This window comes from Dromaius novaehollandiae, chromosome 2 (genome assembly GCF_036370855.1).
Source record: "Dromaius novaehollandiae isolate bDroNov1 chromosome 2, bDroNov1.hap1, whole genome shotgun sequence".
Classification (NCBI taxonomy): domain Eukaryota; kingdom Metazoa; phylum Chordata; class Aves; order Casuariiformes; family Dromaiidae; genus Dromaius; species Dromaius novaehollandiae.
In genome coordinates, this window is record NC_088099.1 from 14,168,150 (window position 1) to 14,179,863 (window position 11,714).

At 37.5% G+C, this 11,714-nt stretch overlaps 1 long non-coding RNA gene across 2 annotated transcripts in view; it reads left to right on the forward strand.

Moving 5' to 3' along the window:
• LOC135327430 (uncharacterized) overlaps positions 1-10,986 on the forward strand; it is a 32,294-nt gene extending 21,308 nt beyond the window's left edge. For both annotated transcript variants that reach the window (XR_010387545.1, XR_010387544.1), the window contains exons 3-4: positions 2,740-2,851; positions 6,703-10,986. This is a non-coding gene — a long non-coding RNA (uncharacterized LOC135327430). The remainder of the gene's footprint in view (positions 1-2,739; positions 2,852-6,702) is intronic.
• The last annotated feature ends 728 nt before the right edge of the window (positions 10,987-11,714 follow it).

Here is an 11,714-nt window from a genome sequence, read left to right on the forward strand (position 1 = left end):
TTTTTCTTTTTAGTGCACAGAATTGTAATTCACTGAGAATTCACTAAAGATCAATGAGGTGAAAAGTCAGAAAGCAGCTTTTGCCTCTGACAAATTATTCATTAGACAAGAGGACCAAATCAAGGCCCTATCACTAAGTGTTTAAGGATACACATCACAAAATTACAATGCAAACAAATTTTTATGACACAAATTCTACCAATGGATATATTGGTATATAAATATGTTCCAAATCACATAATTTCAATTAGAAAAGTTTTATTTAAAGAAATTCAGTCAATTTCAGATTTATCTATCTCAGACACCTGATTTTCATGCAGCTCTTGAATGGTGTAATATACATCCATTGAAGCAAGTGGTAATCTCCTATTTAACTCTGTGGGAAAGTATCTGGCAGTAACTGAATTATTAAGTTCTTCATAATCAGATTTCTGTCCTTAAAATTAAGACTTAGATCTCTCTAGCTAAAATACAGAAGCACATGTAAATATTTACTTAAGTGATTTAAGACTAGGCTTAAAATATAAATATATTCACATTTCACAGTAGAAGAATGGACTTCAGTATATGCTTTGTGATGGGATGGTTTAGTCCCCTATAGCCTGGTAGTGCATAAAGGTGCCAATTGTGCCAGAAAAATATATATCCTATACTTAAGTAATTTTTTTTACACTTTTTAACACTGTTTATAAGGAAATGTTTAAGTGCAAGAATGAACTCAACTAGTAGATATTAGCAAACAATAATTCTTCCCAACACAAGATCTAACACAAGATTCTTAAAATCTGGATAGATTCAGATGAAGCTGGTGAGATGTGCTTTTGTTTACCGCTGTAATAAATCTTTTCTTTTGATCTCTGGCCTGCTAGCATCAATCTTTCCTGATCCAAGAAAGCCTCAAAGGTTATAGTAAGAGCTTAAATGTAGAAGGTTGGAACCAAATAGCAGTAATGATGCTGGGAATCATTAGGAATCTGGAAATGATTTGGAGTTGAACGTATTAGGTATGTACAGAAATTTCAGATAAAGAGGTTGTGTTAATAACGCTGGTTTAACCATGCATGCATTTGTGAATTCCAAGGATTCCAGCATGGTTTTTGCTCTGGAATAGTTTTGTGAAGGTTCTTGTGCTACCGGATAGGTGAAATAGACATTATAGAGTTGCAGCACTGAAACCCAAAGTCATTAGCAACATTTCCACTGCCTGCCGTGGTCATTAGATTGCATCCTCCTCAGAACCCTTACCAGCTCCTTTAGTTTGCAGGTGATGTGCATTTTCTTCTTCTGTTTTGCTGTTGCCTTCGGTTTCTAGGCTTATCCCTCTCTTCCTTAGATTGAATTTTATCTAGTGCAACGGAGTTCTCAGCTGCAATATGAAACATATTAAAGGAACAACCCATAAACGACTCTGCAGTTTACAGCAGGGTGCCCATAAGGTGCCCTCGCATAAAAACATAGAACAAGAAAATAAGTGCAATAAAATAATAAAAGATCTATTTCACTGCTCACTCACTCATAAAATAAAACCAAAACTAACGTTTGGCTCTAGCAGACGTGCTATATTCTTTTAAATGGCTGAAAGGAGGAGAGGTGGTAGTAATGATTAGTTTTTGTAGTTGGTAGAAGGGAGATCTCAGGAGAAGCTCAACATTTAGCCCATTAGTCCTTTTGATCTCTGTTTCCCTGGATGCTTGCAGGTGAGTTTTTTGCTTCCTCTAGAATTTGATAACCTTAGGAGTTTTGTCTCCATCTGTTTCTCTCCTCTCCCTCAAATATCATTGGTTCATATGTGAAAGACTTGTTATACTGGGTCCCTACCCAATAAATCTCCCATGACTGGGTTCTTGAACTAATGGTATAGCAAAGAATACTCAGGACCAGTTCCCAGACAGCTATAACTCTGTTTATGGCCATCAGTGGCGTTATCGTGATTTACATCTACCAGAGAGAGTCAAATGCACTGTTACTGAGGTGTTTCTTCACTAACACCGCTGATATACCAACGCCTCGTACTACATAGCTAACTGTGAGACAATTTGCTGCTATTTCTTCCTGGCTTTCCTTGAAACCATGTGATAGAGCAAAGTGCTGTTTTCACCTAATTTTTCATTCTCTTCTTTCAATTTGGTAAGTCTCTTGCATGGCCTATACAGGCTAGGACATAGAATGAGCTTCGTGTTTGAATCTCCGGGAAGGTCAGGAACAGCACTATTTGTAGCTGTTACTGGTGGCACGTACAAACTCATGAATGTTTAATCTGAGAACAGCTTCAGTATGCTCCCCAAGTTCCTCTCAGGTTTGTCTCTCACATCCATGAGGAACTGGAGTTTTAACCTCCATATCATCAATTCCTTGCTACTTCTCTGTCTCAGCTGTCTTTCTTTAAAAACTGCTACAATCCTGAATTAGGCCATTATTTCATCCTTGAAAATCAGTTTCCATTTACCCAGTTCACCACTTTTTGAAACCGCAGTAACTCATGATTGCTGGGGCCCGAGGGGAATTGTCTGCGAGATGTGTAATGCGCTGAGCTAACGTGTAAGGGGAAAGTATAAAATTTAAGTTATAAATGAAATTGACAAGTAAAATTTTTCTCCACTTAGCTTTATTAATGATGCAATATTTTATTGCCTGTGCATAAAAGTGTTTATTGTCATTGAGTTTAGCTGTAATTTAGTTTCATAATTCTGTTGGCTTTTTATAATTTTTATTTCCCTATATCACTTTATTTCCATGCAGATTATTGTCATGGGGTATGCTAGTAAGTGTGTGGTCTTCCAGGAACAAACATATGCAGATTGGCATTAATCTGAAGAAGCAAAGTCTTAACTGTGGGCTTATTTTTAAGCATGTGAGTATGTGGCTGAAATCAATAGCTGTACAGATTGTCCTTCGAGGTTGACTAATAAAAACTGTATGTGATTTTTTTTGGTTGTAGGCATAAACATCTATCTGGCGACATTAACCATCAACGTCTTTAAACATTTACTTAATTACACAAGAAGTCCCACTGAGAGCAGAGATAATATTTGCATGCCTTAAATTAGGTATCTGGTGGGTCACAAGCAATATTCAGGATCTTGCAGAATCAAGACTTGTATTTATATATCATGTATTAGAAAATGTTCAGAGAAAGATAATGAGAGTGATCACAAGCAAGAAAAAGCTTTCAAGAAGAGAGATTGAAAACATGAAATGGTTTGATTTAGATAGGAGAGGAATAAGAGCAAACATATCAAAAGTATGTAACATAGTAGATGATATTGAAGTGATAGAATGAGAATGTCCCTTTTTTCTGACAAATGATATAACAACAGGGAACAGTAAGGAAAAAAAAAGACAAACTGGAAAATATTATAAGGAAACACTTTTCCCAAAGTGTGTAAATAGATGTCAGAATTCATTCTCAGAGGAAATGAGGCCAGTAACTCTAGGAAGATTCTGAGTGAGACTGAATATTTACATGGATAACAATGGTACCTGAAATTATAATAAATAATAAGCAAACAGTGTAAGAGTACTTATTGAAATGACCATTAAACCTTGTGCTCCAGGCCTTAACTCAGTCTAAATGAGAATACTACTGCTGTACAAAAGCAGATGATATCTGACAGAAGAAACAGATTATATCACACCTGTCTGATAGATAGGTCTTAAACCACCATCTCAGTTATCTGGTGATGACCAGATATGTCAAAGACAGCATTAATGATTAGATAGAGCTGCAGTCTTTTATTCAGTATGTCAAACCTAGTGTGATAGTTCCAGTTCTTCTATGTACTTGTTTGATATCCTTTAAAAGATATAGACTGAACATTCAGTGTATTGCCTCTTGGTAGCTTTCAATGTGGTATATTGTTAGTTCAACAGATTATGCATTTGAGGGATTTCTTCAATCTTATATTAAAAATAATAAGAGAAAAGGGAGAAAAAGGTAAAAGAGACATCTGACCTTTATTTATTTTTCAGTTCCTTGTCATAAACCTCCCTGATGAGTTGGTCTTTTCATTACAACATTTTTCAGTTTTAGGGACCCCATTATTGAATATGTTTATTTTTTCACCCCTTGACTTTTTATTGATTTTAATGTTATTTCTTTAAGACGGAAAATTGTTTAATACTTTCAAATCAAGGCTCTTCCTAGAGGGACTCCTGCACTTTTCAGGTATCTTTCATCTTTATTACCATCATTCTAAAGCGAACAGAGAGTCTTTATGAAATCCTTAATGACCAAAGGGTAGAGCAGAAGTAGCATCATGAAACTCCTCTTCCAAGCTATAAGTACATGGACAGCATAAAAAACAATGTGGCCCAACGTTAGCGATGCTATATTATTGCTGAAATCCTCTTCCTGAAAATTACTGGGCTTTTCAAAGGTGACTCAAGACAGACACCCAAAATGCCCAGATTACCAAAAATGTCATTTAGGTGTATCTTTTTTCCTTGTTTTGTGGCTTCAAGTGTGGATTGCGGAAGCTAATGATTTGGTTGGCACTGGCGTGCCTAGGAAGTAAGGTCAGTTGTACTTCTCAGAGCAGGCCACGTGCTATACGTGCATCTTAATTGTTTAATGTAATATTTCTACTTAATTACAGGAAATGTCACTTGCTATATTGATGGTAAAATGAATACGGGCAATGTAAATGACATTGTACATTTTTACAATGAGAGAGAAAATGATTAATTATGAGATGGAATAAATTAACTCATACATCAAATGCTTCTAAGTGGTGTTAGGAGGTGGAGGTGGGAGGTGCCTCCAGTTTAATCCCTTCTGTAGAGGAAATTAGAGTCAAATTATATTAGAGAGTAAAGAGCAGAAATGGTCTCCATGGCCTAGGAGAGCATATAATGGTACCTGACATTTATAGACACACACTGTGTCATCCTGAAGTTTATATGCCATAAAGATCACTTCATTTATCACTACACTGTGGTTATATCTGAGATCAAGTAGCATCACAGCATACTCCCTCACAAATTTTATTAGAAAGTATGAATTCAGTCGTGGCAGGTATATACCAGCTGGAGCATGCTTGCAGGAGGGGGTATGTAAGAGGAATCGCAATGGATTTCATGAAGTAGAACCTGCGAATTGATGACTGTAGGTCAGACAGGGAAAATTTCTTGAAACTTGTTTGTAAGTAGTAAAGTATAAGTATGAATCTATAAATTATTTTTATACATTGGTCAGAGATTTAAACGATGGTATTACTTGGGATGAAGACGCTTCACCCAGGAATAAGACCAGTGTTTGCATTTCAGCCTTACTCTGCCTAACCTAGGTTTACTCTCTCTTTCTTTGCTTTCACAAATAAGTATTTACTGCTTTCTAACAAGTTGGAGTTACTATCCTAGATGTTTTACAGATCAAGCTATATTTTGGAAGGAAAAAAAGAAGGCTTTTATTTGCTTGAAGAGGCACCATTCTGCTCATGATCCCTTGATGCAGTATATATTGCAAAGCTAACACCAGTCATCTCCAAGGCTCTGCAACAAACAGCATGACAAAAGCTTTCAACATTTCCCTTTCAAATTAAATATAGTTCTTCTTCAGGCCAAGAAACCACCAAAACTGAGGCATCATTTATTCTCGTGGAAAGGAAAGAGGGACAGGGAAGGCGTGCTGGATCAGTGGAGTGTCAGAGTTTTCAGTGTGGTAGTAAGGGAGAGGCCAAATGGCAGAAAAAGAGAGAGATTGAAGCTGGTTGTAAGATATTCAGAGTGGGGACAGACCTTGCTTTTATTTATTTTTGGTGAACTTTTTCAATAGAGATAATTTTCATTCCCACAGAGAATGCAAAGAGATTTTAAAATCTCAACATCTGTCGCAAAACAGAATTTGTTTTTCCAGACAGCTGTACTACCAGCCAACATTAAATGAGTATCTTTTCACATTCCTCCTCCTCCTGCATCGCTCACATTTGTCCTATCCCTTCCCCATTCCTACTGTATACCTTTTTTTCCCCCCTTTAACGGGATTCAAAATGCTGCTAACTCTCCTGGCATCAGTCGAAATAAGCATAAGTCACTAATAAATGTTACATCCCAAAGCTACAACATGAAAAAAGATGGCTTCCTTCCCAGAAGCTATGCGCTGAATATTTAAATTTGTTTGCAAACCAGCACTGAATGCTGTGTTGTCAGCCAGGGCACGTAGCTAAGTGCAAGTGGTGCAGACTGCAGTTAATTAGTAAGTTTGGTTTGTTAGTCTGTGACTACAGCAACTTTCTTCTCATAAAATATCTTTCATGTATATAGCTGGAAACAAAATGTTCCTCAAAGAAGCTTTGTCCACGTGTTTAACTGTTCTCTACAGTGTCACCAATTCAAAATCTCCCAGACAAAAACAAACCCATGTTAGTGTCATCATGCAAGGGGTTTTGAATTTCTTGGTCACATCTCACCATTATCTAAAGGTTTTCTCTTGAGTATACGTTTTCTCTGGTATGTTTAATGTGTTCTTCTTGTATAAAATCTCTGTCTCTCACATTCACACATACATGTGCTAGGAGTTTTAGGTAGTTGGTATAGTGAATAAATTGTTAATCTTGTACATACTATAGAGAAATTGAGAAGTTTAAAAAAATCATTTTATGTAATTAAAATAATAGGAGAATGCTTATAATCATGGAAACAATTTGGCAACCAAGTCTTTAGTTGTCAAATGTTAATAAATGGCTAAATATTTTTATTTTACAGGAAATACTAAACCGTTTTGGAAAAAATATTTTTGTTTCTGTATGTGAAGCAATGGGACAAGACTGAAAGTGCAGAAGACAGGAACGATGCCTGATGTAATATCCTTTTCCCCTCTTTCATGAGGTTTTCTTCTGAAATACAACCTGCTCAGGATTTTGAAAGGTTCTTTTTGGCCACTGTTTAAATGCCTTTGTCCTAATTTGCTTTCTTCATATATACCAAAATAAATGATATTCAGCTTCATCGAAGTCAGTGAACCTGCACAGATGTAAAAGTGATGGGAGAAGAAAATTAAACATTTTAAAACAGACTTACTAGAATACCCTGGTAAAGGTGAAATTAGTAAGGCTAGTCTGTTAATCACTTGTCAAAGTCTGACATTATATAAGGCTTTAGCAGCTGGAGTCTATTGTCCAGACAAGGATAATCAGCAAATGCAAGTTTATAAATTGTTGACTGGAGACAATGGTGCAGAGATAACCCTGGAGAGGTTGTGAAAGACTTCATTGGAGTTTATTTGCATTGCAATTCTGCTGGAAGTCACAGAAGCTTGGCTTCCTACCTAGTTACTGCCATTTATTTTTGATATGCCCCAAAGCATCCATGACACTTATTAAAATAGAACAGTGTCTAGGCAGCCATTAATGCTACTGTATCTTGTTTCAACAGTTACTCTATTTTAAGAAGTTCCACTTTAAGAAGTGTATATCTTCAAACCTGCTATATCTGTCGATTCATGTAGCTTATGAAACCTTTGAGCTAGATCAAAAAAATACAATATTTTAGAAGGGAATTTATACAGCTTTCAATGTCCAGTTAGTGTTGTGGCTTAGTGGGCTGTTTTCATTTATATAATTTTATTTATAACTTTTTATTACTGACAACAGGGTATACTTTCTTGTAATCTAAAAAATTCCACCTTGCTAATCCATGTTATGTGCCTTTATTTATTATAAGAAGTGTCTTTATATACCTTTGCTCAAAATGTGCCATTTTTTTTGCATTGTATCATTAACTATATATGTAAGAATTCCCTTTTCTTCTCATTTTTGTGGCGAATACTCTTTCTGCAATTTTGGATGTGAGCCAGGCATGTTAAAGTGAAAATTGGAGCTATTCACTCCTCAAGCCTGCCAATGTTCTCACAACAGGGAATATTAGTTTATAAATTACCCCAGGGAGAAATGCCAGTCACAGAAAGCTCAGGAGATCCACAGGGGCCAAATCACACCTTTCTGATATTTCACTTCTATGAACATTTACATTCAAATGTAAACAGTGTTTACATTCAGAGCTGTATTCAGCATTATAAAAGACTGCTCTAGCTCATGCTTCTTGGTGAAATAGGTCTGTTTGATATGTTTATTTCTTACCAACTAGTTTATATTGTATTTTATTGGAGAAGAAAATCTGGTGGGAAATAAGCCAATCTGTCTAATTGCTCCTGACATATTACCTATCAGAATATAAGCGTCAGTGGAGGAACAAAATGCAGGCCTCTCTTATGCAGTTTGTTTTTGTTGCTGGTAGTTTGGTTTGCTTCTCACAGAGGCAGGATTTTTACTGATGAGCATTTGAAAAGGTAAGTCTTAGTCCCAGAAACTGACAGCGTGATAATGCCATGGCGCAGAGGATACGACTCGGATAGTGTAGGCTGTAATGAGGTACGTAAAAGGACAGGAAAATATCCCTTCAAAAATAAAGAGTGTCAGACTAGAAGGATACTTTTCCAGATCATTTCAGTCAGCATATCACCGTATAAATCACTGCTGTTATATGAGCTGAGAAGCTGCTCCGCAACAACTAATTGTTTGATCATAGTTGTGTTGCCAATTTCTAATTCTTGTTTAATACTTTGTATTTCCTATCTGAAGTGCTGTTATCGTACTTTGCATGATTATGTTCTTTATGGCCCTATTTTGTTCTCCATGAATACACTGGAAAAGGAGTTATTCGCTCAAAAGGTTCAGGCCCGCTATCTGTTGCAAATGTTCTGGACACTTCACAGTGAAAAGAAATGGTACAGACCATGACCCAAAGGCCTTACAGTGTAATTAGATTTATAATTAGAGGATAAGATATAAACTCATCCATTTGCATTAAATTTGTTTGTCAGAGGTTTCCTAAGTGCTTAGTATTTTCTGACCTTGAGCACCTCAGAATGAATATAAACTTTAATTCAGCTAAACTTTACTCATTTATGCCTACTTAGTTTTTTGTTCTGAATCTCTTTATACACAGAATGTGACTGAAATGTAATTACCACTGCAGAGGTATCACACTGACAGAGCTGCATATACCCCTTCTTGTGTCTAAAGAGCCACAAAACAGCGACTATCAACATGTAAACTTCTGTGGGGAGAAAAAAGCATAGGAACAATTCTGGGAGCAGTGGATCAACACGAGTTTGTGGTCCTCTTTGTGGAATAAAAAGAGCTGACGGGGTGGAAAATGACATTATAAGAAACAAGATTTGTCAAATAGAAAGGAGAAGAATTGGGTTGTGACTTGAAGATAATGGTGAGAAGATTTAAAGATGAACTGGAGGAAGGGTTTGAGGATGGGAGGGGGATATGGTCAGAGACCTATGAAATGAGGATGTTCTTAGACTTTGGATCTTCAAAAATATTTAGCCATTTACTTTTTTGAAGTTGAACAGTTAACTCCCACTGGTTTGCATGCCTTTCCACCTGCTCATGGATACTCATTCCACCTAGCTCCAAACCTCCACTTGCCTTCCTAGCTGATCTCTGCTCCTCCTGGCTGCTATGGGGCAGCGCGAGGACGGGCAGCAGCACAGGATTCCTGCTACCGTGAGTGTTAGCTTTTCTTCCTCTCTCCCTGTTACCTGGCCCAGCCCCGGTCCCCTCCTAGAAGGGACAGAGCGGTGCCCCGGGGGGAGCAGCAGCCCTTGCTGCCCTGCCTGGCACTCCCTCAGCCCCAGGATGTGATTTCCCACCCTCTAAGCCTGGCTCCAGCGGTGGGTGGCCACAGAAGCTACAGCAGAGCCCTAGGGACGCGGGGGACGTGTGCAGGAACTGTTGCTCTAGAGAAAAACATTTTCCACGTTCCCTATGGATAGCTTTTGTTTGTTTATGTTTAGATAAGAATCTCTTCAATTGTTTTTGAATGATAGGTTTCTCCCCTTGGACCCAAGAAACACAACCCTTGTGAGACAGAGGCAGGGGAAAGCGGCTGGCATTCGTAAGCTGTTACTTGGCATGAACAAAGGACGCTGAGATAAGAAAGTCTAAAAGAAAGGTTTCTGTTCTCCCCGTTACAGGCCTGATTATGCACAAATGCAGGACAGGCATGGGGGAGGCTGGAGAGCCAGAGAAGAGGCTGTGAAGTAGCAAGATCACAGATATATCACACGCTGGGGGAATTTATCCACCAGCCTTCTTAGCACCTAAGTAAACCGAGCTGGAGTAAGATTTCCTCTTTTTGTTTTCTGGTTAACTGTGTACCTTAATATTAAAGCAGGTCAAAAGCAAAGAGGGAGAGGAATGGAAAAGCATACAAATATTGGCCATTTTTTTCTGCTCTTTTTCAGCTCGACAAAATTCTGGAAAACAAGATTTTATCAAAATCTTAAAGGTCCCAATTGTTTGAGGAGCTCTTTAGCAGATTAGCAAATGAAACCAAAGAAGTTTGCAGACTATAGTTTTCCTGCTTTTGTTTTTAATTTTTATTTTTGAGATATGTGGCATTTCAGTGAGACGAGGTCTGTTTATGTTTCTTCTTATTTTATAATACCTACTTGGAAAAAAAAGTCTGAAAATAACTATTTCAGGTAGAAACCTTGGCCAGGCCCCTACACTGGGTTTATTTCTTGTTTGATAGAAGTCAATGGAAAACTCATATCAATGTCAATGCTTCAGGGTTTTTTGTTGCATTTATCATGCCCGGATAGACAGGTGATAGATAGAGAGCTACACATGCTTGGAATATTTTTTCCTTGAAAAAAGTGACAGATATTAACAGACACTATTACAGTAACAAAATACTTCAGCACTGATTTCCAAAAAATCTTGATGGTCTCCATTAATCATGAATGCACAACATATAATTATAATTTATAGGATAAACATTATTAGAATAATAATTAAAGACAGAGTTTTTCTGAGATTTTTATTCCCTTTTCTTTTAGAATTGAAAAGATTAGCACAGGTTGATGGATTTTAAAAAGAAAAAGCATTCACAGAATGAAGAAAAGGATCAGTCCTACACTCTGTATTAAATTAACACGGATAAGCTTACGTTCAGTTTAGGACAACCCATTTGAAACAGTCCATTTGAGCAAAAAAAAAAAAAAAAAAAAAAAAAAAAAAAAAAAAACCTAAGTGGATTAATTATCTCTGTAGTCAAAATACAGGCTTAAATCCATCTGGTATAGGTTCCATAAACGATCCCATTTTTCTAACGGTTACTTTAAACTGCATCCCCTAGATGAAAATACCCTTCATATCTTGTGAGCCGTGTCAATCAGAACAGCAGCACAGTCTCTTAGCAGCTGAATACAGAAGTAATTCAAAATCTGCAGCCAGTTCATTGTATGATGATCACCCTGAAGACAGCACGTCCCGTCTGAGCTGCTGGCCTGTCGCTTCTTCCCATTCAACGCCTGGATGCAGGTGTTCACCTTCAATGATAACGCACTGGCATGCGCAGGACTTGAGCAAGTCTTTCCATGCACCCACAGTAAATGTTGACCCTAATAGCCATTCCGAGTTAAGTAAAACAATCCAAGAGAACCTCAGGTAGCTGGAGGTCACACAGCTTTCCTGGAAAACTTGGACGTTTGCCCAGCAGGCTTTGAAGTGTCACCCGACATGACCCTGAATGCCAAGTTCAAAACCTCGTGCCTGCCTTCTTCACCACCAGCCAGCTGAGCAGAAGGCAGAGCTGTACTCCATGGCCAAAATACATAATGGACCAGATCCTCATCCTATGTAAATAGGGAAATGACTATAATACAACCATGACAATTGACTCTAATGAAGGCTCTGGGC